Source organism: Oncorhynchus keta, chromosome 8 (genome assembly GCF_023373465.1).
Source record: "Oncorhynchus keta strain PuntledgeMale-10-30-2019 chromosome 8, Oket_V2, whole genome shotgun sequence".
In the NCBI taxonomy this organism is placed as follows: Eukaryota; Metazoa; Chordata; class Actinopteri; order Salmoniformes; family Salmonidae; genus Oncorhynchus; species Oncorhynchus keta.
The window spans coordinates 28,919,094-28,942,302 of NC_068428.1; the positions used below are offsets into that span (position 1 = coordinate 28,919,094).

Below are 23,209 nucleotides of genomic sequence, written 5' to 3' on the forward strand. Positions count from 1 at the left end.
GGGGAGTTGCAATGAGGTTAGTAGAAGAACAGCATCTAGTAAAGATGAGGTCGAGCGTATTGCTAGAGTGGGCATCGTGCCAAGTGCCATGAAGCCGGCTCTACGCGTCTGGTCTCCAGTGTGTCTCCTTGGGCCGGCTTACATGGCACCAGCCTTGCGCACGGTGTCCCCGGTTCGCCTGCATAGCCCAGTGCGGGCTATTCCACCTCGCCGCACTGGCAGGGCGACCGGGACCATTCAACCAGGTAAGGTTGGGCAGGCTCGGTGCTCAAGATCTCCAGTGCGCCTGCACGGTCCGGTCTATCCGTCACCACCTCCACGCACCAGTCCTCTGGTGGCAGCCCCCCGCACCAGGCTGTCTCTCCGGCTCATCCTGGCTAGACTGTAAACTCTCCTTCCAGACTCATATCAAATCTCCAATCTAAAATCAAATCGGCTTTCTATTCCGCAACAAAGCCTCCTTCACTCACGCCGCCAAACTTACCCTCGTAAAACTGACTATCCTACCGATCCTCGACTTCGGCGATGTCATCTACAAAATAGCTTCCAATACTCTACTCAGCAAACTGGATGCAGTTTATCACAGTGCCATCCGTTTTGTTACTAAAGCACCTTATACCACCCACCACTGCGACCTGTATGCTCTAGTTGGCTGGCCTTCGCAACATTTTCATCGCCAGACCTACTGGTTCCAGGTCATCTACAAGGCCATGCTAGGTAAAGTTTCGCCTTATCTCAGTTCCCCTTTGTCACGATGGCAACACCCACCCGTAGCACACGCTCCAGCAGATGTATCTCACTGATCATCCCTAAAGCCAACACCTCATTTGGCTGCCTTTCGTTCCAGTTCTCTGCTGCCTGTGACTGGAACGAATTGCAAAAATCGCTGAAGTTGGAGACTTTTATCTCCCTCACCAACTTTAAACATCTGCTACCTGAGCAGCTAACCGATCGCTGCAGCTGTACATAGTCTATCGGTAAATAGCCCACCCAATTTACCTACCTCATCCCCTACTGTTTATATTTTTTATTTTATTTATTTATTTACTTTTCTGCTCTTTTGCACACCAGTATCTCTACCTGTACATGACCATCTGATCATTTATCACTCCAGTGTTAATCTGCAAAATTGTAATTATTTGCCTACCTCCTCATGCCTTTTGCACAAAATGTATATAGACTCTTTTTTTTCTACTGTGTTATAGACTTGTTAATTGTTTACTCCATGTGTAACTCTGTGTTGTCTGTTCACACTGCTATGCTTTATCTTGGCCAGGTCGCAGTTGTAAATGAGAACTTGTTCTCGACTAGCCTACCTGGTTAAATAAAGGTTAAATAAAATAAATAAAAAACATTTTGTGGCAATAATAAGTACACAGTTTACATGGAAAAACTGAAGAGTGGGGCAGTCCTGCTCATTCTTTAGAAGTGTTATTTCATCCAAAACAGAATAAATGGCTGTTCAATACAGATTTACACTGGCAATTAAACAAGCATATTGAAGGGGTTGGCTCATGGCTATATCATAATCTACATAATCTACATCACTCTTGGCTCTCAGAGTATAGGCTAACCAACTGAATGTTCCTTTTTCACAGCAATGTTTCACAGAAACAGTAATAACAATCGTCAGTGGTCTTTTTTGTATTTTGTTTCAAAGGTGGAGGGCCTCCTATTTGCTTTCCTTTTGTAAGTGTTTTTCTCATTTAATAGTTTTGCAACATACAGCCTCAGGGTACATTTATGAAGAGACGCACCTGCTATTCTTCTCGTCTTGACTTTTTATATAATGTGTCTGATATAGACACAATATAGGGTGAATTCTGAATAAGTGGGACACTTTTTGAATTTCTGTCTTCTGTAATCTCTTTCAACATCTATCCAACATATTAGCCCAACACATGGTACACCATCCTCAAGGTGTTTCCAATTCACACAAAAAAGCAAGTGTTGATATAATATTTACAGGAGGCTTGACACACCCATTTGTGTACACTGAGTCAACCATATTTTCAGTTCACGTTTGGTAGACTGGGACAGCAGGCTAGATAAACTGGACACCATTATTATAGTCCTAATTGTACTCCAATGACAATTCAATGACATTTTGTGTGATTAAGAAACATCTGAGGATTACAGAAATGGATCATGTGTTGGGCTAATATGTTGGATAGATGTCTGAAGAGGTTACAGAAGACAGAAATGGATCATGTGTTGGGCTAATATGTTGGATAGATGTCTGAAGAGGTTACAGAAGACAGAAATGGATCATGTGTTGGGCTAATATGTTGGATATATGTCTGAAGAGGTTACAGAAGACAGAAATGGATCATGTGTTGGGCTAATATTTTGGATAGATGTCTGAAGAGGTTACAGAAGACAGAAATGCTAAAATTCTGAATTCACTTAAATAAGAAAAAAGGAACAGGATATAGTACTTCTATAACCAGATCCCTGCCTAACCTACGGACAGGGAGTCCCTACTGTAAACTGGACCTCTTTCATCCATTGGAATAGCCTTTAAGACTGTTCAACTCTTGCTACTGCATGCTGTCCTACTATAGCTAGCTATGGCTGGTATTGCAGGACAACAACCAAACATGACTGAATGACAAAATGTAAACATACTGTAATATTGGCAACTTTAAATGTATTTTGATGCACCAGTACCTAGTATGCACATTCACATCACAATGTGGCATTGTGCATTATTTATGACAGTTTTATAACCTTAACATCTAAACAGAAAACAAATCTGTCACTGATTTTATCGTGTGCTTCCTGTTTGAAGCTTGCTCTGCCACCCTCTATGTGTTACTGCTTTCTTCTGTTGAAGGAGAATCGGACCAAAATGCAGCGTGGTTAGTTCGATACATCTTTAATAAAGAAAAACCACGAACAATACAAAAACAACAAACGGAAAAATGTAAAAACCTATACAGCCTATCTGGTGACAACTAACACAGAGACAGGAACAATCACCCACGAAACACTCAAAGAATATGGCTGCCTAAATATGGTTCCCAATCAGAGACAACGATAATCACCTGCCTCTGATTAAGAACCGCCTCAGGCAACCATAGACTTTCCTAGACAACCCTACTCAGCTACAATCCCAATACCTACTAAAACCCCAATACAAAAACACACCACAAAATAAACCCATGTCACACCCTGGCCTGACCAAATAAATGAAGACAAACATACATACTTCGACCAGGGCGTGACACTATGATGTCACGCCAATTAGTTTATATGATTTTGATCATGTTGTTTCTCTGCAGGGGCTTAGAAACAGTAGTTTAGATTTTCTCTTGTCAGACCAAGAAATAAACATGTCAGGATTAAGCTGTTTTATTGTCACATATGCCAAATAAGTTCAGTGAAATGTGTTGTTTTACAGGGTCAGCCACAGTAGTACTGCACTCCTGGAGCAAATTAGGGTTAAATGACTTGCTCAATGGCACATTGACAGATGTTCACATAGTTGGCTCTGGTATTTGAACCAGCTACTTTTGGTTACTGGCCCAATCCTCTAAACGCTAGACTACCTGCCACCCGAAACAGTTTGGGGTTTTAGGCTGGATTTCTGTATAAGCACTTTGTGACATCTGCTGATGTAAAACGGGCTTTATAAATACATTTGATTTGATCATTTGATTTGATCTAAGGTCTCAAGGAGAGGATCATTTAGAGAGGGCTCTACTTAGGCTACTCAAGTATCAAACATTTATACCAACATGACAAGCCCTCTCAAAAAAAACCATTGTATTTGTGGGCTACTGTTAGTGGGATGAGCACACACACACACACACACACACACGCCAAATTGTAGTGTAACATACATAATATTCCTTTACAACCTGTCATTTGTCTGAGCCGCACACACACACATGCACGCACGTACACTAGTCGCATGCACGCGCGCACACGAATCCCGAGAGTGGTTCCTTATAGGAACGCATATGGCCATTCTCCACTGGATGGCGAGTGGTACAAGAGGAGCGGGCTCTTGGAAGGGAAGGATAAAGACAAGAGGGGAAGAGAGAGAGATAGTTTGAGAGGAACAGAGAGAGGGCGGGAGATACAGCACAGCAGCTGTAAAAAGGAGAGAAAATCCCGGCCCAGCCTCTGCAAGCATCATTTCTCACATCGGATTTTATCTGTTCTCGTCGCAACCAATTTACGTAAGGGCATTTTCATATTTCTGTCATTTTGGCTGCAAGTGGGACTTTTGCAATGTTTTGCTGAGCACCACTTTTGTATGATTCGTTGATCTGGGTGTCTAGTAATTTACAGTATTGGAGAGATAAACGTTGACTTGTTTTCATATTGGTGGTTGAAACCCGTGAGAATATTCCACTCCCAGAGAGGTCGTTCTGGAAACTAGATTGCAGAAACAGCGGCAAATCTTGTGGGTTATTTTCGAAAGGGTAGTTCTTGGTTTGATGTAAAATAACATTATAGCTCGTGTACAAGCATGCACAACACGTGCATGGATGTCCTATCCATCCATTGCTTTCGTTTTTGTGAATTGGAACGTTAGCAGAAACGGTATATAGGCTAATCAAAGGTATGTATCCCCATTCATCTGTGGTGTACTGTTAGTCAGCTGGTTTGCAGCGTCAAAAACTTCACAAATGGAGGGGCATATCGGTATTTTCTTCTCCAAGATAGAGGCTTGCTAGCTGCTAGCTATCAGGACAGACAATAGCAGGGATACCCAGCTTGCTTGCCCATAAAAGTAGTCAGACTGGCATGTTTGCATGAGAGATGCACCACCTGCTAGGCTAGCTTTTACGCAAACCACTCAAAATGATTTGGGTTTAAACATATGGCAGCTACTAGCTAAGTTAGATAACAAACATACGAGTTATTGAACAATAGTTTGCTCTATTTATACACTATTCTGTAGAGATATAGATCACAATTCATGCTAACGATGTCTGCTTGTCAGACAACTAGCTTGCTGACGTTAGCCAGTATTCTGATGTTTGGGGCTGTGTGTGTGTGCAGTGTGCACTCATTTGCCATACATGTTCCGCTTCTTCCATCACAACATTAAGCAAGATAATCAAGAAATAACAATCAGCCAATGGCTACTCTTGTCGAGCTATACTGATTTCTGTTAGTATCAGACAGCTTTTTGAGATGCATTAACGTTAGTAGTGCATTTTCTGTTTTGACATTGAGAAAGGCATTTGTCCAAAGTATTTTTGTTGTTGTAAGTAAATAAATAGCAGTCGACACGTATGTTGATGGTAAGGGATAACAAGTGTACACAGGATACCTTGTTTTGGTTCAGTGGTGTTGTAGACGCACACCTGTGCGCGGAACTGACACCTGTTCCCGTGCACGCACGGAGCCAATGTCCTGTGTGTGAAGCGTGCGGTCATTGACAGGCAGCAGGACGTGTGTTTGAAGTGGTATTTAGCCGATTCTGATTATGGGGGGAGAGGGGGGATAGAGACACGTTTGCCACGACTCGTTCGATATGCAATGAAGTGGCTGCTTTCTTAGATTCGACCAAGATATTCACCCTGGAAGCAAATGGCCGAATTGACCTTAAATGGAAAATGCAGTATGTTGCTGTTGGTCACTAGAACGTCAAAAAATGTCAGATTGATGTGAAAGAAAAAACATTCAATCTGCTTATGTGTTGCATGCTTTTCATCAGACACATAGGATCTCAGGAGTCTATAATGACTAAAGAAAACACTTGTTTACTACAATAAAAACAGTTCTGTATAACAGTAGTGGTATAGTAATAGCGACTTAAAACAATGTCTATAGATTTCTAACTCTAATGAAGTGTCTGTCTGTGTCCATTGACCGTTCTGCAGCTTCTGTCACTGCATGTCTGCTGTGTGTAGAAAGAGAGCCCTATCCTGGTTTATAGTATTGACACAGTGGCATACGCACTTCGATTGCGATTAGAGAAACAAACATTGCCCTACCTACCTCCTTCGCACAAAAACCATTAGTGACCTTGGGACTATAAAGGTCTATGACATTTGGTAAAAAAGGAGTTATTCACATAGAGTTGCTCTTTAGCAAACCTTTATATGTGAGATATGTCAGATAATAAAACACGTTTATTTACTATGGAGAAAAAAAGACTAATCTGAAAGTTTTATTTGCCCAAACCCCTTTTGGCTTGGTGCTATAAGGTTAATTCTGGAATACAATCTCATTGCTGTGTTGTCAATCAAAAATAATTGTTTGTAAGGTGAAATATTTATTGAGTCATGAAAGAGGGAGACATTACAAAACGGTTCTGAGATTTGGGACTTGAAAAATACTAATTATCTCAAAACTATACACTGAGTGCTCTTTCCATGACATAGACTGACTAGGTGAATCGAGGTGAAAGCTATGATCCCTTATTGATGTCACTTGTTAAATCCACATCAATCAGTGTAGATGAGACAGGTTAAATAAGGATCTTTACACCTTGAGACAATTGAGACATGGATTATGTATGTGTGCCATTCAGAGGGTGAATGGGCAAGACAAAAGATTGAAGTGCCTTTGAACGGGGTATGATAGTAGGTGCCAGGCGCACCGGTTTGATTGTGTCAAGAACTGCACAGTTTCCTGTGTGTATCAAGAATGGTCCACCACCCAAAGGACATCCAGCCAACTTGACACAACTGGTGGATGCATTGGAGTCAGCATGAGCCATCATCCCTATGGAAAGCTTACGACACCTTGTAGAGGCCATGCCCCAACAAATTGAGGCTGCTCTGAGGGCATAAGGTGGTGCAACTCAATATTAGGATGTTCCTAATATTTTTCACACCTAGTGTTCATTTTGCAGATAGAACCTTATAATTCCAAGTCTTTGATTATTGATATAATAGGTTTTGGTCCTCATTTTTAATTACTTGAAGAGTTTTTCCCACCCATTTTTAGAAGAATGGCCATAACGTAAGTTCTTTATGGTAAGAACAAATGAACACAGGTTTCTTAGAGCATGTTTAAAGCCCTTAGGAGAGGCATTGCTGCTTTTGTCGTGTTCTATATCAATACGAAAACCTGCATGGAAGGGGCATTTCTCTAAAATTACATAACTTAACACATTTTATTGGTAAATAGCAAGTAATTTACTGACTTTGGGTGTCAGAGACCAGAAAAATATATCAGTTTACTCATCCAGAGCTAAGCTTTAGCAACGTGGTTAGTTCTCCATGGGATAATATAGTGTATTTGTCATTTTAGGGAACTATTGCTTTAACAAATGTGTTAAATCAAATGTGTAAATGTGTTTAACAAATGTGATGACATGATTAGAAATAAGGAAGGATATTCTCTTTATTTAATCATTACAAATCTGTACTTGTCTATTGAAATTGAAATCATTTTAACATTGGGTGTCAGACAGGACCTTATGGTTGAACCCAGATTGACATTTCAGAGCCATAAGGTTCTATCTGCGACTGCAACCCCCTCTGCACTTTAGGCTCCTTTAAGGTGAGGACTACAAAACAGGTCAGATACCTGAGATGTGAAACCTTTAATGCTCAATATCTCAGAACATTGCTTTGCTCAGATATAACCTTATAGGTCTCAAATTACCTTACCTGCATAGTTTAGAAGCCACCATAGCCTAAAGCTGATTCTGATGAAGAGAGTTCAGCTAAGAAGCTTAACGGCTGTGTTTTTTCGGGTCAGAGGGTATGGTTATTGTTATGAGGGGAAAGCTTATACTGATTCAGGGCGTTTGTTCGTTGGCCAAGGCTCAGATTATGCTGCTTGTCTAAAAGCTGTCTGCGCCATATTGTACAGGTTGTTGGTGAGAGGTGATATATTTGGCTGCTATTAAACAATGCAGTGATTTTGTGATGAATATTGACTGTGTTGTGTTAATGGGATGGCTGATGCTTCGTTGTGAATCAGGTCCCTGAAAAGGGAGACCGGTTTAGGCAGCTAAAAGTGCTTGTTTTAATCTCAAATCTCCAAGGAGGAAATGGTATTTGTCTGACAGCAGCTGGCTGACAGTAGCTGGCTGGCAGTAGCTGGCTGACAGTAGCTTGCTGCTGGTGCCTGGCTCAGAAATAAATAAATAAATGCTGAACGAAGGCAAGTGATGTGAAAAAAGCAGAATAGATTTATTACAGAATCCTAGACACAAAATAAACCAAATGCAATGCCGTGATAAAGTATAATGTTTAGGTGAACTGTAAAACAGGAAATAGAGATTGGGGTGGACCCATAAGCAGTCTCCGGCAGTTCCTTAGCTGATCACGTCTGAAATGACATTTAGCCAGACAGGCAAAACAAACAGATAGGATTGCTATGAGTCACACCGTTTACCCTGCTGCCTTCAAAACGAGAAGGATACTTCTTTGTGGCTCTGCATCTAGTGGTAGAGGACTCGTGTACACACACACACACACACACACACACACACACACACACACACACACACACACACACACACACACACACACACACACACACACACGTATTGCATACTTTTCTTCAATATTGATTTGTTGCATATTTGTTAATCAGTAAATCAGTGATGTTGTTAAGGGTTCAAACATAGACGTTGTCTGGTCTTCAGACCTGCTGCATGATGCTGTTTAGAGGAGGGAGTCCCCTAGCTCTGCTGTACTGGTCTGGCTGTGGAGATGTCAATCAGAAAACACACACACAATGATTGTTGTCTGGTCTTCAGACCTGCTGCATGATGCTGTTTAGAGGAGGGAGTCCCCTAGCTCTGCTGTACTGGTCTGGCTGTGGAGATGTCAATCAGAAAACACACACACAATGATTGTTGTCTGGTCTTCAGACCTGCTGCATGATGCTGTTTAGAGGAGGGAGTCCCCTAGCTCTGCTGTACTGGTCTGGCTGTGGAGATGTCAATCATAAAACACACACACAATGATTGTTGTGTTTGGAGAAGCTGGAAGCGGTATCATAGTCATGACTGTGTCAGTGGTGGTTGTGTTTGTCTGTGTTTGGGTCTTCCCACGTGGGATTTTGACATTGACGAGGTAACCAACATCGTATGGAAGCAAATTCCTGGGGTAAAACAAGTGGGACTGGAACCAGCGACCTTGTATCTATCGGTCCAACATCTACCGTGATCATCCAGTGGCGTGTTGCAATGGGACAGCCCCAGTCTGCTCGAGATCACTCATCTGACTCCATATTTCCATCCTTTGTTTTGACTGAGGTATCATGTTTTCCTCCTGTCCTCTCTTCCTCTTCTCACACAACAGCTATGCTGCTTTGATCCATCTATCAGGGAGATGGACATATAAGGTCTGGGAAAGACAGGGTAGCCTAGTGCACACACACACACATATATACACACACACATTTCTTGTTAACAAACTATAGTTTTGGCAAGTCGGTTAGGCCATCTACTTTGTGCATGACACAAGTCATTTTTCCAACAATCGTTTACAGATTATTTCAATTATTTCACTGTATCACAATTCCAGTGGGTCAGTGGGTCAGTTTACATACACTAAGTTGACTGTGCCTTTAAACAGCTTGGAAAATTCCATAAAATGACGTCATTGCTTTAGAAGTTTCTGACATCATTCGAGTCAATTGGCGGTGTACCTGTGGATGTATTTCAAGGCCTACCTTCAAACTCAGTGCCTCTTTTCTTTTGGGAAAATCAAAAGAAATCAGCCAAGACCTCAGAAAAAAAATTGTAGGCCTCCACAAGTCTGGTTCATCTTTGGGAGCAATTTCCAAACGCCTGAAGGTACCACGTACAAACAATAGTACGCAAGTATAAACACCATGGGACCACGCAGCTGTCATACCGCTCAGGAAGGAGACACGTCTCCTAGAGATTAACCACTTTGGTGCAAAAAGTGCATATCAATCCCAGAACAACAGCAAAGGACCGTGTGAAGATGCTGGAGGAAACAGGTGCAAAAGTATCTATATCCACAGTAAAACGAGTCCTATATCGACATAACCTGAAAAGCCGCTCAGCAAGGAAGAAGCCACTGCTCCAAAACCGCCATAAAAAACAGACTAGGTTTTGCAACTGCACATGGGGACAAAGATTGTACTTTTTGGAGAAATGTCCTCTGGTCTGATGAAACAAAAATAGAACTGTTTGGCCATAATGACCATCGTTATGTTTTGGAGGAAAAAGGGGTTGGCTTGCAAGCCGAAGAACAGCATCCCATCCGTGAAGCACAGGGGTGGCAACATCATGTTGTGGGGGTGCTTTGCTGCAGGAGGGACTGGTGCACTTCACAAAATAGATGGCATCATGAGGGAGGAAAATTATGTGGATATATTGAAGCAACATCTCAAGACATCAGTCAGGATGTTAAAGCTTGGTCACAAATGGGTCTTCCAAATGTACAATGACCCCAAGCATACTTCCAAAGTTGTGGCAAAATGGCTTAATGACAACAAAGTCAAGTTATTGGAGTGGCCATCACAAAGCCCTGCCCTCAATTCCATAGAAATGTTGTAGGCAGAACTGAAAATGTGTGTGCGAGCAAGGAGGCCTACAAACCTGACTCAGTTACACCAGCTCTGTCAGGAGGAATGGGCCAAAGTTCACCTAATTTATTGTGGGAAGCTTGTGGAAGGCTACCCGAAACGTTAGACCCAAGTTAAACAATTTAAAGGCAATGCTACCAAATACTAATTGAGTGTATGTAAACTTCTGACCCACTGGGAATGTGATGAAAGAAATAAAAGCTGAAATAAAGCATTCTCTCTACTATTATTCTGACATTTCATATTCTTAAAATAAAGTGGTGATCCTAACTGACCTAAAACTGAATTTTTACTAGGATTAAATGTAATCAATTGTGAAAAACTGAGTTTAAATGTATTTGGTTAAGGTGTATATAAACTTCCGACTTCAACTGTACATACATGCACATACACACACTGAAAATTAGTTGAAAATAACAGACAGATCTGATTATCTATGACGAATAGTTCCATCGTTTGTTTAAACACATTATGATTCATAGCTTTCCACTTTATTGTTATAGCTAACCAAAACAGGACTCTTTCCTTGGCAGGGGAGAGGGGCCGCGGAGGTGTGTGTGTCTGTCTGTCTGCAGTCCATCTGTGAGGTTCATGTCCATAGGTTTAATGAGTTTCTTGTTTTAAGGGGAGGCTCCTAATGTCCAGAGCTTTTTAACTCTGACTTGTTCTTAAAGGCCCAGTCCAGTCAAATACTAGATTTGCTTGTGTTTTATATACATTTCCACACCAGGAGGTTGGAATAATACTGTGAAAATATGACAATTATGATCATTTCCTTTTAGTGTAACAGCTGTTTTGAAAAGACCACCCGAAACCAGGCGTTAAATTAGTTGATTGACCAATAAGAAAGAGAGTTCCAAACATCTCTGCCGATAACAGCTAGTTTTCAGTTTTCCCCTCCCCACTCAGACCACTCCCAGACAGTCATAGCTAAATTATTGCTTGAGAAATTAATCTTTGCTAAGAAACATTTTTTTATGATTTGATATTGACATAACAACGGCTGCATTGGGCCTTTAAATGTTCCCTCCTCTGTCCTCACAGGCCAAGATATGAGTTTCACCCATTGAAGTTACTTCATGTTGAACTGGTAAGTTGGAGAGTTAAATTAGACTTAATACCTATTGGTGTTAACAGTGAACCCGATGGTTGTTGTTTATACTCTTTAGTCTTTTCGGTGGTCTTTGTAGAACTTCCTGGGCTATTGCATATGAAACACACATCATGTTCCATGACGTTTCTCTGTAGAGTGGAAATCATTTTTTGGGGTTGGTAAACATGTTTGTGAACTACAGCCTGCCCTTAATGACAGAGATACACGTTCTATGTAATCTATACATGTAGGAGCAGGAGATCTTCTCTGTACTGTTGAATGTGGGAGGAGTGGAAACAGAACATTATACAGTATCTCCAGCCTCCCACTGGGAAAGGCGTTGTCATGCCCTCTTCATGACTGTGTTGGTGTGTGCAGACCAGGATATATCCTTAGTGATGTGGACACCGAGGAACTTAAAGCTCTAGGCCCACTCCACTACAGCCCTGTCAATATGAATGGGGGCGTGTTCAGTCCACCATCAGCTCCTTTGTCTTGCTGAAGTTGAGGGAGAGGTTGTTGTCCTAGCACCATACTGCCAGGCCTCTGATCTCCTCCCTATAGGCTGTCTCATTGTCGTTGATGATCATCCCTACCACCGTTGTATCATTGGCAAACTTAATGATGGTGTTGGAGTCATGAGTGGCCACGCAGTTGTGGGTGTACAGGGGGTATAGGAGGGGACTAAGCACACCCTCCCGAGGAGCCCCCTGTTGAGGGTCAGTGTGGTGGATGTGTTGTTGCCTACCCTCAACACCTCCCTCTGCAACTGGATCCTGAACTTCCAGACTGGCCGCCCCCAGGTGGTGAGCGTAAGCAACAACACATCTGCCAGGCTGTCCCTCACCACCTGGGGGCGGCCCATCAGGATGTTCAGGATCCAGTTGCAGAGGGAGGTTTTGAGGGTAAGCAACAACACATCTGCCAGGCTGTCCCTCACCACCTGCGGGCGGCCCATCAGGATGTTCAGGGTCCAGTTGCAGTCCCAGAATCCTTAGCTTAGTGATGGGCTTGGAGGGCATTTTGGTGTTGAATGCTGAGCTATAGTCAATGAACAGCATTTTCACATAGGTGTTCCTCTTGTCTAGGTGGGAAAGGGCAGTGTGGAATGCAATAGAGATTGTGTTATCTGTGGATCCGTTGGAGCGGTATGTGAATTGCAGTGGGTCCAGGGTGTCTGGGATGATGGTGTTGATGTGAGCCATGACCAGCCTTTCAAAGCATTTCATGGCTACAGCTGTGAGTGCTGTGGGGTGATAGTCATTTAGACAGGTTACCATGGTGTTCTTGGGCACAGGGACTATGGTGGTCTGCTTGAAACATGTAATCCATTATAGTTTGCAAGCCTTGCCACATCCAACGATCATCAGAGCCGATGTATTAGGATTCGATCTTAGTCCTGTATTGATGCTTTTCTTGTTTGATTAGTCGGGCATAGTGGGTTTTCTTATACACATCTGGTTTACTGCCGGCTCGCTGAAAGCGTCAGCTCTAGCTTTTAGCTCAGTGCGGATGTTGTCTGTAATCCATAGCTTCTGTTTGGGATATGTACGTACAACCACTGTGGGGAAGATGTCGTCAATACACTTATTAATGAAGCCTGACCACTTCTGTATTTAGCGTGTCACTGGTACTTCCTTTTTGAGTTTTTGCTTGTAAGCAGCAATCAGGAGGATAGAGTAATGGTCAGATTTTCCAAATGGAGGGCGAGGGAGAGCTTTGTATGTATTTCTGTGTGTGGAGTAAAGGTGATCTGCAGTTTTTTTTGCCTCTAGTTGCACAAGTGACATGCTGGTAGAAATGAGGTAAAATGGATTTCAGATTCCCTGCGTTAAAATCACCGGCCACTAGTAGCGCCGCATCTAGATGAGAATTTTCTTTGTTGCTTATTTTCTTTGTTGCTTATGGCCCTATACAACTCATTGAGTGCAGTTCCAGTTCCAGCACCGGTTTGTGGTGGTAAATAGACAGAAACATAGTATGATCTACAGCTTATAATGAGGTATTCTAACTCAGGCGAGCAGAACCTCGAGATTTACTTAATACACCTCACCCCTCTTGAGCTTACACAACGCTGCCGTTCTGTTCGTCTGTTGCAGAAAAACAGAAAAAACAGCTAGATGTATATTATCCATGTCCTTCTTCAGCCACGACTCGAAGAGACATAGGATTTTAAAGTTCTTCAGGTCCCGTTGATAGGATAGTCTTGAATGGAGCTCGCCTAGTTTGTTCTCCAGTGATTGTACACTCGCCAATAGAACGGAAGGTAGAGGCAGTTTATGTACTCGCCGACGTAGTTTTGTCTGTGTGCCATACTAAGGAAATGCCCTCTATAACAGCATTGTCAGCAGTTAAATGCAACAACAAAACATTTATAAAAAGCAATCTATTAATGTGGTTTTTGAACTCTATCATTTGTTTACAATCTTGATAGCTGTACTTTTAGTTTATTGGCCATTAGCCAATCAACATTCTCAAATAACATCCAACTGGTATTTACGACTTTACAACTGGTAAATTCCCACCTCCAACACATTTACAACCGCAGCATTAAGAGAGAACTTGAGAGACCCAACATAACAATCCTGTCACAACATGCCAGGAACATTGTGAATGCTAAACATTGCGAATGGCATTTAATTCTCCTGATGAACCCGAAAACGAACCAAACCGTGACCCCAAAACCGCAATATGTACCAAACCATGGTTTCAGTGAACCGTTACACCCCTAACATGTTCGCTACCGTTCAAAAGTTTGGGGTCACTTAGAAATGTTCTTGTTTTTGAAAGAAAAGCAATTTTTTTTTGTCCATTAAAATAACATCAAATTGATCAGAAATACAGTGTAGTCATTGTTAATGTTGTAAATGACTATTGTAGCTGGAAACGGCAGATTTTTTATGGAATATCTACTTAGGTATACAGAGGCCCATTATCAACAACCATCACTCCTGTGTTCCAATGGAACATTGTGTTAGCTAATCTAAGTTTATCATTTTAAAAAGGCATCTGAGCTCAATTTTGAGTCTCAAAGCAAAGGGTTTGAATACTTATGTAAATTAGGTATTTATTACCATAAATATTTTTAAATGTACTCCTAAATTTCTTAGAGCCCTGTGTGTGTGTGTGTGTGTGTGACATAGAGAAAGAAAGATAGAGACGTCCCTCCAACAGATGTCTGGTGTTAACTCATATCAATATTGCTTCTTTTAATAAAATATTTGGCCAAATTATCTAGTCGCCTCAGCATCAGATGACATCCCCATAGCTGTGGAATTACCTCAGGTTGGAAGACACACACACAAACACATGTACACACACGTTTTACTATCCTTGTGAGGACCAAACAATTTATTCCCATTCTAAATCTTATTTCTAAACCTAACCCCAAACCTTAACCTAACCCAAAACTTAACACCAAACCCTAACTCCTAAACCTAACACCTAATTCTAACCCTAACCCTAAATTTAAGCCTAAAATAGCCTATTTCCTTATGGGGATCTGTAAAATTTCACCACTTGTGCAAATGTTCCTTGTTTTACTGTCCTTTTGAGAACATCTGGTCCCCACAAGGATAGTTAAACCAAACACACACACACAACTCTCCACTCACATTGGCTCTCCACCCGTGTCCCAATCCACTGTGGGAATCTGTACATGTGAAGGCAATTTGCATTTCCAATTACTGTGGGAACCTTTGCTCCAGAACACAGAACATGTCCTTTTCTCGTCTCTGTCCTTTTCAGGATAGCTATTATTACCCTCAATGAAATGACACTGACACATTGAGAATGATGTTAAGCATCACACAGTTTACTGTTACATAGCAACACACACACACACACACAGCTCCTTACTGTACCAGGATTATGTCCCATTCTTAATAGGCCTAAATACTCAGACTGCTGCTAATATAGAGATTGTGTATCTCAGAAAGAGTTGAAAAGGGAACGAGGGCGAGTGAGGAAGATGTCTGTCAAAGTAAAGAAGCATTGTGGAAGTGGAAAGTCCGGGGAGAAGATAAGTAGAGGGAGGAAAATAGATGTTTTGCGTATTCCTAACCAATTGTATTTTTTTGTTTGTTTCTTTGCGTTGTCTGGAACGTATTATTTTAATACTTATTATGTGCATAATGTTGCTGCTTCCGTCTCGAAATGACCGAAAATAACTTCTGGACATCAGGACTGTGATTACTCACCACGGACTGGCAGAATCCTTTTTTCCTTTAACGAGTCCGACGAGCCCGATGTGAATGATATACTGCTTCCCCGGCAACAGGCCACTTTCAAGGAGCGGGACTCTAACCTGGAAGCTTCTAAAAAAATTCCGGCCCTGATGCTCGTCGAATGTGGCAGGGCTTGCAAACTACTACAGACTACAAAGGGAAGCACAGCCGAGAGCTGCCCAGTGACACGAGCCTACCAGACGAGCTAAACTACTTCTGTGCTCGCTTCGGCTGTTGCTTCCCTTTGTAGTCTGTAATGGTTTGCAAGCCCTGCCACATCCGACGAGCGTAAGAGCGGTGTAGCACGATTCGATCTTAGTCCTGTATTGACGCTTTGCCTGTTTGATGGTTCGTCGGAGGGCAAAGCAGGATTTCCGGGTTTGAGTCCCGCTCCTTGAAAGCGGCAGCTCTAGCCTTTAGCTCAGTGCGGATGTTGCCTGTATTCCATGGCTTCTGGTTGGGGTATGTACGTACGGTTGCTGTACATACATACATGACTGGCTGCCTAGATCACTGACTAGATAAACTAGAGGCCAGAATGCTGCTCAAACACATGGCTAGCTGCCTAGATCACTGACTAGATAAACTAGAGCTTCTTTCACCAGGGCTTCTGCTCAGTCTGAGGAGATAAACTAGGTGGGAGAAGGAGAAACAAAGAGAGCTGTGATTTGTTGCTGCAGAATGCACAGGGACACTTTCAAGCCACTGTGAGGAGATGGGGCCTAAACACAGACACAGACAGACACAGACAGACACAGACAGACACAGACAGACACAGACAGACACAGACAGACACAGACAGACAGACACAGACAGACACAGACGGACACAGACGGACACAGACGGACACAGACGGACACAGACGGACACAGACGGACACAGACAGACACAGACAGACACAGACAGACACAGACGGACACAGACAGACACAGACAGACACAGACAGACAGACACAGACAGACACAGACAGACAGACAGACACAGACAGACACAGACAGACACAGACAGACAGACAGACACAGACAGACACAGACAGACACAGACAGACAGACACAGACGGACACAGACGGACACAGACGGACACAGACGGACACAGACGGACACAGACGGACACAGACGGACACAGACGGACACAGACGGACACAGGCAGACACAGACAGACACAGACAGACAGACACAGACAGACACAGACAGACACAGACAGACACAGACAGACAGACACAGACAGACACAGACGGACACAGACGGACACAGACGGACACAGACGGACACAGACGGACACAGACAGACACAGACGGACACAGACGGACACAGACGGACACAGACGGACACAGACGGACACAGACGGACACAGGCAGACACAGACAGACACAGACAGACAGACACAGACAGACACAGACAGACAGACACAGACGGACACAGACGGACACAGACGGACACAGACGGACACAGACGGACACAGACGGACACAGACGGACACAGACGGACACAGACAGACACAGACGGACACAGACAGACACAGACAGACAGACACAGACAGACAGACACAGACAGACAGACACAGACAGACACAGACAGACAGACACAGACAGACAGACACAGACAGACAGACAGACACAGACAGACACAGACAGACACAGACAGACACAGACAGACACAGACAGACAGACACAGACAGACAGACACAGACAGACACAGACAGACACAGACAGACAGACACAGACAGACAGACACAGACAGACACAGACAGACACAGACAGACAGACACAGACAGACACAGACAGACACAGACGGACACAGACGGACACAGACGGACACAGACGGACACAGACGGACACAGACAGACACAGACAGACACAGACAGACACAGACAGACAGACACAGACAGACAGACAGACACAGACAGACACAGACAGACACAGACAGACAGACAGACACAGACAGACACAGACAGACACAGACAGACAGACACAGACGAACACAGACGGACACAGACGGACACAGACGGACACAGACGGACACAGACGGACACAGACGGACACAGACGGACACAGACGGACACAGACGGACACAGACAGACACAGACGGACACAGACGGACACAGACGGACACAGACGGACACAGACAGACAGACACAGACAGACACAGACAGACACAGACAGACACAGACAGACACAGACAGACAGACACAGACAGACACAGACAGACACAGACAGACAGACACAGACAGACACAGACAGACAGACACAGACAGACACAGACGGACACAGACGGACACAGACAGACACAGACAGACACAGACAGACACAGACAGACACAGACGGACACAGACGGACACAGACGGACACAGACGGACACAGACGGACACAGACGGACACAGACAGACAGACACAGACAGACACAGACAGACAGACACAGACAGACACAGACAGACACAGACAGACAGACACAGACAGACAGACACAGACAGACACAGACAGACACAGACAGACACAGACAGACACAGACAGACACAGACAGACACAGACAGACACAGACAGACACAGACGGACACAGACGGACACAGACGGACACAGACGGACACAGACGGACACAGACGGACACAGACGGACACAGACGGACACAGACGGACACAGACGGACACAGACGGACACAGACAGACACAGACAGACACAGACAGACACAGACAGACACAGACAGACACAGACAGACAGACACAGACACAGACAGACAGACACAGACAGACAGACACAGACAGACAGACACAGACAGACAGACACAGACAGACAGACACAGACAGACAGACACAGACAGACAGACAGACAGACACAGACAGACACAGACAGACACAGACAGACACAGACAGACACAGACAGACACAGACAGACACAGACAGACACAGACAGACACAGACAGACAGACACAGACAGACAGACACAGACAGACACAGACAGACACAGACAGACAGACACAGACAGACACAGACAGACACAGACAGACAGACACAGACAGACAGACACAGACAGACACAGACACAGACAGACAGACACAGACAGACACAGACGGACACAGACAGACACAGACAGACACAGACAGACACAGACAGACACAGACAGACACAGACAGACACAGACAGACACAGACAGACACAGACAGACACAGACAGACAGACACAGACAGACAGACACAGACAGACACAGACAGACAGACACAGACAGACAGACACAGACAGACACAGACAGACACAGACAGACACAGACAGACACAGACAGACACAGACAGACACAGACAGACAGACACAGACAGACACAGACAGACAGACACAGACAGACACAGACAGACACACACAGACAGACACAGACAGACACAGACAGACACAGACAGACACAGACAGACACAGACAGACACAGACAGACACAGACAGACAGACACAGACAGACACAGACAGACACAGACAGACAGACACAGACAGACAGACACAGACAGACACAGACAGACAGACACAGACGGACACAGACGGACACAGACGGACACAGACGGACACAGACGGACACAGACGGACACAGACGGACACAGACGGACACAGACGGACACAGACAGACACAGACAGACACAGACAGACACAGACAGACACAGACAGACGGACACAGACGGACACAGACGGACACAGACGGACACAGACGGACACAGACGGACACAGACGGACACAGACGGACACAGACGGACACAGACGGACACAGACAGACACAGACAGACAGACACAGACAGACACAGACAGACACAGACAGACAGACACAGACAGACACAGACAGACAGACACAGACAGACGGACACAGACGGACACAGACAGACACAGACAGACACAGACAGACACAGACAGACACACAGACAGAGAGACAGACACTATTTACAGTACCAGACAAAAGTTTAGACGCACTTACTCATTCCAAGGTTTTTCTTTTTTTTTTGTTGCTATTTTCTACATTGTAGAATAATTGAAGTCATCACAACTATGAAATTACATTTATGGAATCATGAAAACGTGTTTAACAAATCAAAATAGATTTTATATTTGAGATTCTTCAAAGTAGACACCCTTTGCCTTGATGACAGCTTTGCACACTATTAGCATTCTCTCAACCAGCTTCACCTGGAATGCTGAGCACTTGTTGGCTGATTTTCCTTCGCTCTGCGGTCCAACTCACCCCAAACCATCTCAATGGGGTTGAGGCCGGGTGATTGTGGAGGCCAGGTCATCCGATGCAGCACTCCATCACTCTCATTCTTGGTCAAATTGGGCTAAAACAGCCCCGAGGTGTGTTTTGGGTCCTTGTCCTGTTGAAAAACAAATGCTAGTCCCACTAAGCCCAAACCAGATGGGATGGTGTATCGCTGCAGAATGCTGTGGTAGCCATGCTGGATAAGTGTGCCTTGAATTCTAAATAAATCACAGACAGTGTCACCAGGAAATCACACCCACACCATAACACCTCCTCCTCCATTCTTCACTGTGGGAACCACACATGCAGAGATCATCCGTTCACCTACTCTGCATCTCAAAAAGACACGGCGGTTGGAACCAAAATCTCTAATTTGGCCTCATCAGACCAAAGGACAGATTTCCACCGGTCTCATGTCCATTGCTCATGTTTCTTGGCCCAAGCAAGTCTCTTCTTCATATTGGTGTCTGTTACTTGAAGTCTGTGAAGCATTTATTTGGCTGCAATTTCCGAGGCTGGTAACGCTAATGAACTTATCCTCCGCAGCAGAGGTAACTTGGGGTCTTCCTTTCATGTGGTGGTCGTCATGAGAGCCTGAATGTGCTTGATGGTTTTTGCGATTACACTTGAAGAAACTTTAAAAGTTCTTGAAATGTTCCACACTGACTGACCTTCATGTCTTAAGTAATGACTTTCGTTCTCTTTGCTTATTTGAACTGTTCTTGCCATAATTGGGAATTGGTCTTTTACCAAATATGGTTATCTTCTGTATACCACCCCTATCTTGTCACAACCCAACTGATTGGCTCAAATACATTAAGAAGGAAAGAAATTCCACAAGATACACCTGTTAATTGAAATGCATTCCAGGGGACTGCCTCATGAAGCTGGTTGAGAGAATGCCAAGAGTGTGCAAAGTTGCAATCAAAGTGTGGCTACTTTGAAGAATCTCAAATATAAAATCTATTTTGATTTGTTTAACACTTCTTTTGGTTACTACATGACTCCATGTGTTGGAGTCATTAAAACTCCATTGCTAACCTTTATTGCGCATTTTAAAACACTTCCTTCGTTCCCATTTTTGACAATCATCTACAGTTGAAGTCAGAAGTTTACATACACTTAGGTTGGAGTCATTAAAACTCATTTTTCAACCACTCCACAAATTTCATGTTAACAAACTACAGTTTTGGCAATTCGGTCAGGACATCTACTTTGTGCATGACACAAGTAATTTTTCCAATAATTGTTTACAGACAGATTATTTCACTTATAATTCACTGTCCTAGCCAGTCTCCAGATCTCAACCCCATAGAAACTCTTTGGAGGGAGTTGAAAGTCTGTGTTGCCCAGCAACAGCCCCAAAACCTCACTGCGCTAGAGGAGATCTGCATGGAGGAATGGGCCAAAATACCAGCAACAGTGTGTGAAACCCTTGTGAAGACTTACAGAAAACATTTGACCTCTGTCATTGCCAACAAAGGGTATATAACAAAGTATTTAGATAAACTTTTGTTATTGACCAAATACTTATTTTCCACCATAATTTGCAAATAAATTCATTGAAACTCCTACAATGTGATTTTTTTTTTTTCATTTTGTCTGTCATAGTTGACGTGTACCTATGATAAATTACAGTCCTCTCATCTTTTTAAGTGGGAGAACTTGCACAATTGGTGGCGGACTAAATACTTTTTTGCCCCACTGTAGGCCTACCTTCAAAACTCAAGCCTTTTTGCTTGACATCGTGGGAAAATCAAAAGAAACATTTCACGTTCTTAAAATAAAATGGTGATCCTAACTGACCTAAGACAGCATTACCAATGCAGAAACAAACAGAAACATGTAAACATACAAAAACTCAGTCGCTTGTTGTGACCCTGAGTCTACTGAGTTAGTATATTGGTGGAACTGAAACAAAGCCAGGCATATGTCAATGGCTTCCTGTGCTTATTTACTTGCTACTACTTCATTTAGGCCTGCTTTAAACATGGATGCATGACATTCATATCATAACAAATGATAACATTAATACGCAAAGTTTACAAACATGCCGTAACAAATTGTATTGACACGTATTCTATATATACAAAAGTATGTGCACACCCCTTGAAATGAGTGGTTTCGGCTATTTCTGCCACACCCATTGTTGACAGGTGTATAAAATCGAGCACACAGCCATGTAATCTCCATAGACAAACATTGGCAGTAGAATAGCCTTACTGATGAGCTCAGTGACTTTCAATGTGGCACAGTCAACGGATGCCACCTTTCCAACAAGTCAGTTCATCAAATTTCTGCCATGCTAGAGTAAACTGTAAGTGCTGTTATCGTGAAATGGAACCATCTGGGAGCAACAACGGCTCAACCGTGAAGTGGTAGGCCACACAAGCTCACAGAACGGGACCACCGAGTGCTGAAGCGCATAAAAATTGTCTGTCCTAGGTTGCAACACACACTAGCATGTTCTAAACTGCAACGTCAGCACAATAACTGTTCGTCGGGAGCTTCATGAAATGGGTTTCCATGGCCGAGCAGCTGCACACAAGCCTAAGATCACCATGCGTAATGCTAAGCGTCAGCTGGGGTGGTGTAAAGCTCACCACCATTGGACTCCAGAGCAGTGGAAACACATTCTCTGGAGTGACGAATCATGCTTCACCATCTGGCAGTCCAACGGATGCCAGGAGAACACTACCTGCCCCAATGCATGGTGACAACTGTAGAGTTCGATGGAGGAGGAATAATGGTCTAGGACAGTTTTTCATGGTTCGGGCTGTGGCAATAGTTTGGGGAAGGATCCTTTCCTGATTCAGCATGACAATACCCCTGTGCACAAAGTGAGGTCCATACAAAAACGCTTTGTCGAGATCGATGTGGAAGAACTTGATTGGTCTGCTCAGAGCTTTGACCTCAACCCTTCAAACACCTTTGGGATGAATTGGAATGCCGACTGCGAGGCAGGCCTAATCGCCCACACACAGAGCAGAGATGCAGACACACACACACACACACAGAGCAGAGATGCAGACACACACACACACACAGAGCAGAGATGCAGACACACACACACACAGAGCAGAGATGCAGACACACACACACACACACAGAGCAGAGATGCAGACACACACACACACACACAGAGCAGAGATGCAGACACACACACACACACAGAGCAGAGA

The 23,209-nt window shown here is 43.7% G+C and overlaps 1 long non-coding RNA gene across 1 annotated transcript in view; it reads left to right on the forward strand.

The window, feature by feature from the left end:
* The first annotated feature begins 3,986 nt into the window (after window positions 1–3,986).
* LOC118378903 (uncharacterized) overlaps window positions 3,987–23,209 on the forward strand; it is an 88,776-nt gene continuing 69,553 nt past the window's right edge. Inside the window, exons 1-2 of the long non-coding RNA XR_008140982.1 lie at window positions 3,987–4,187; window positions 11,533–11,578. This is a non-coding gene — a long non-coding RNA (uncharacterized LOC118378903). The remainder of the gene's footprint in view (window positions 4,188–11,532; window positions 11,579–23,209) is intronic.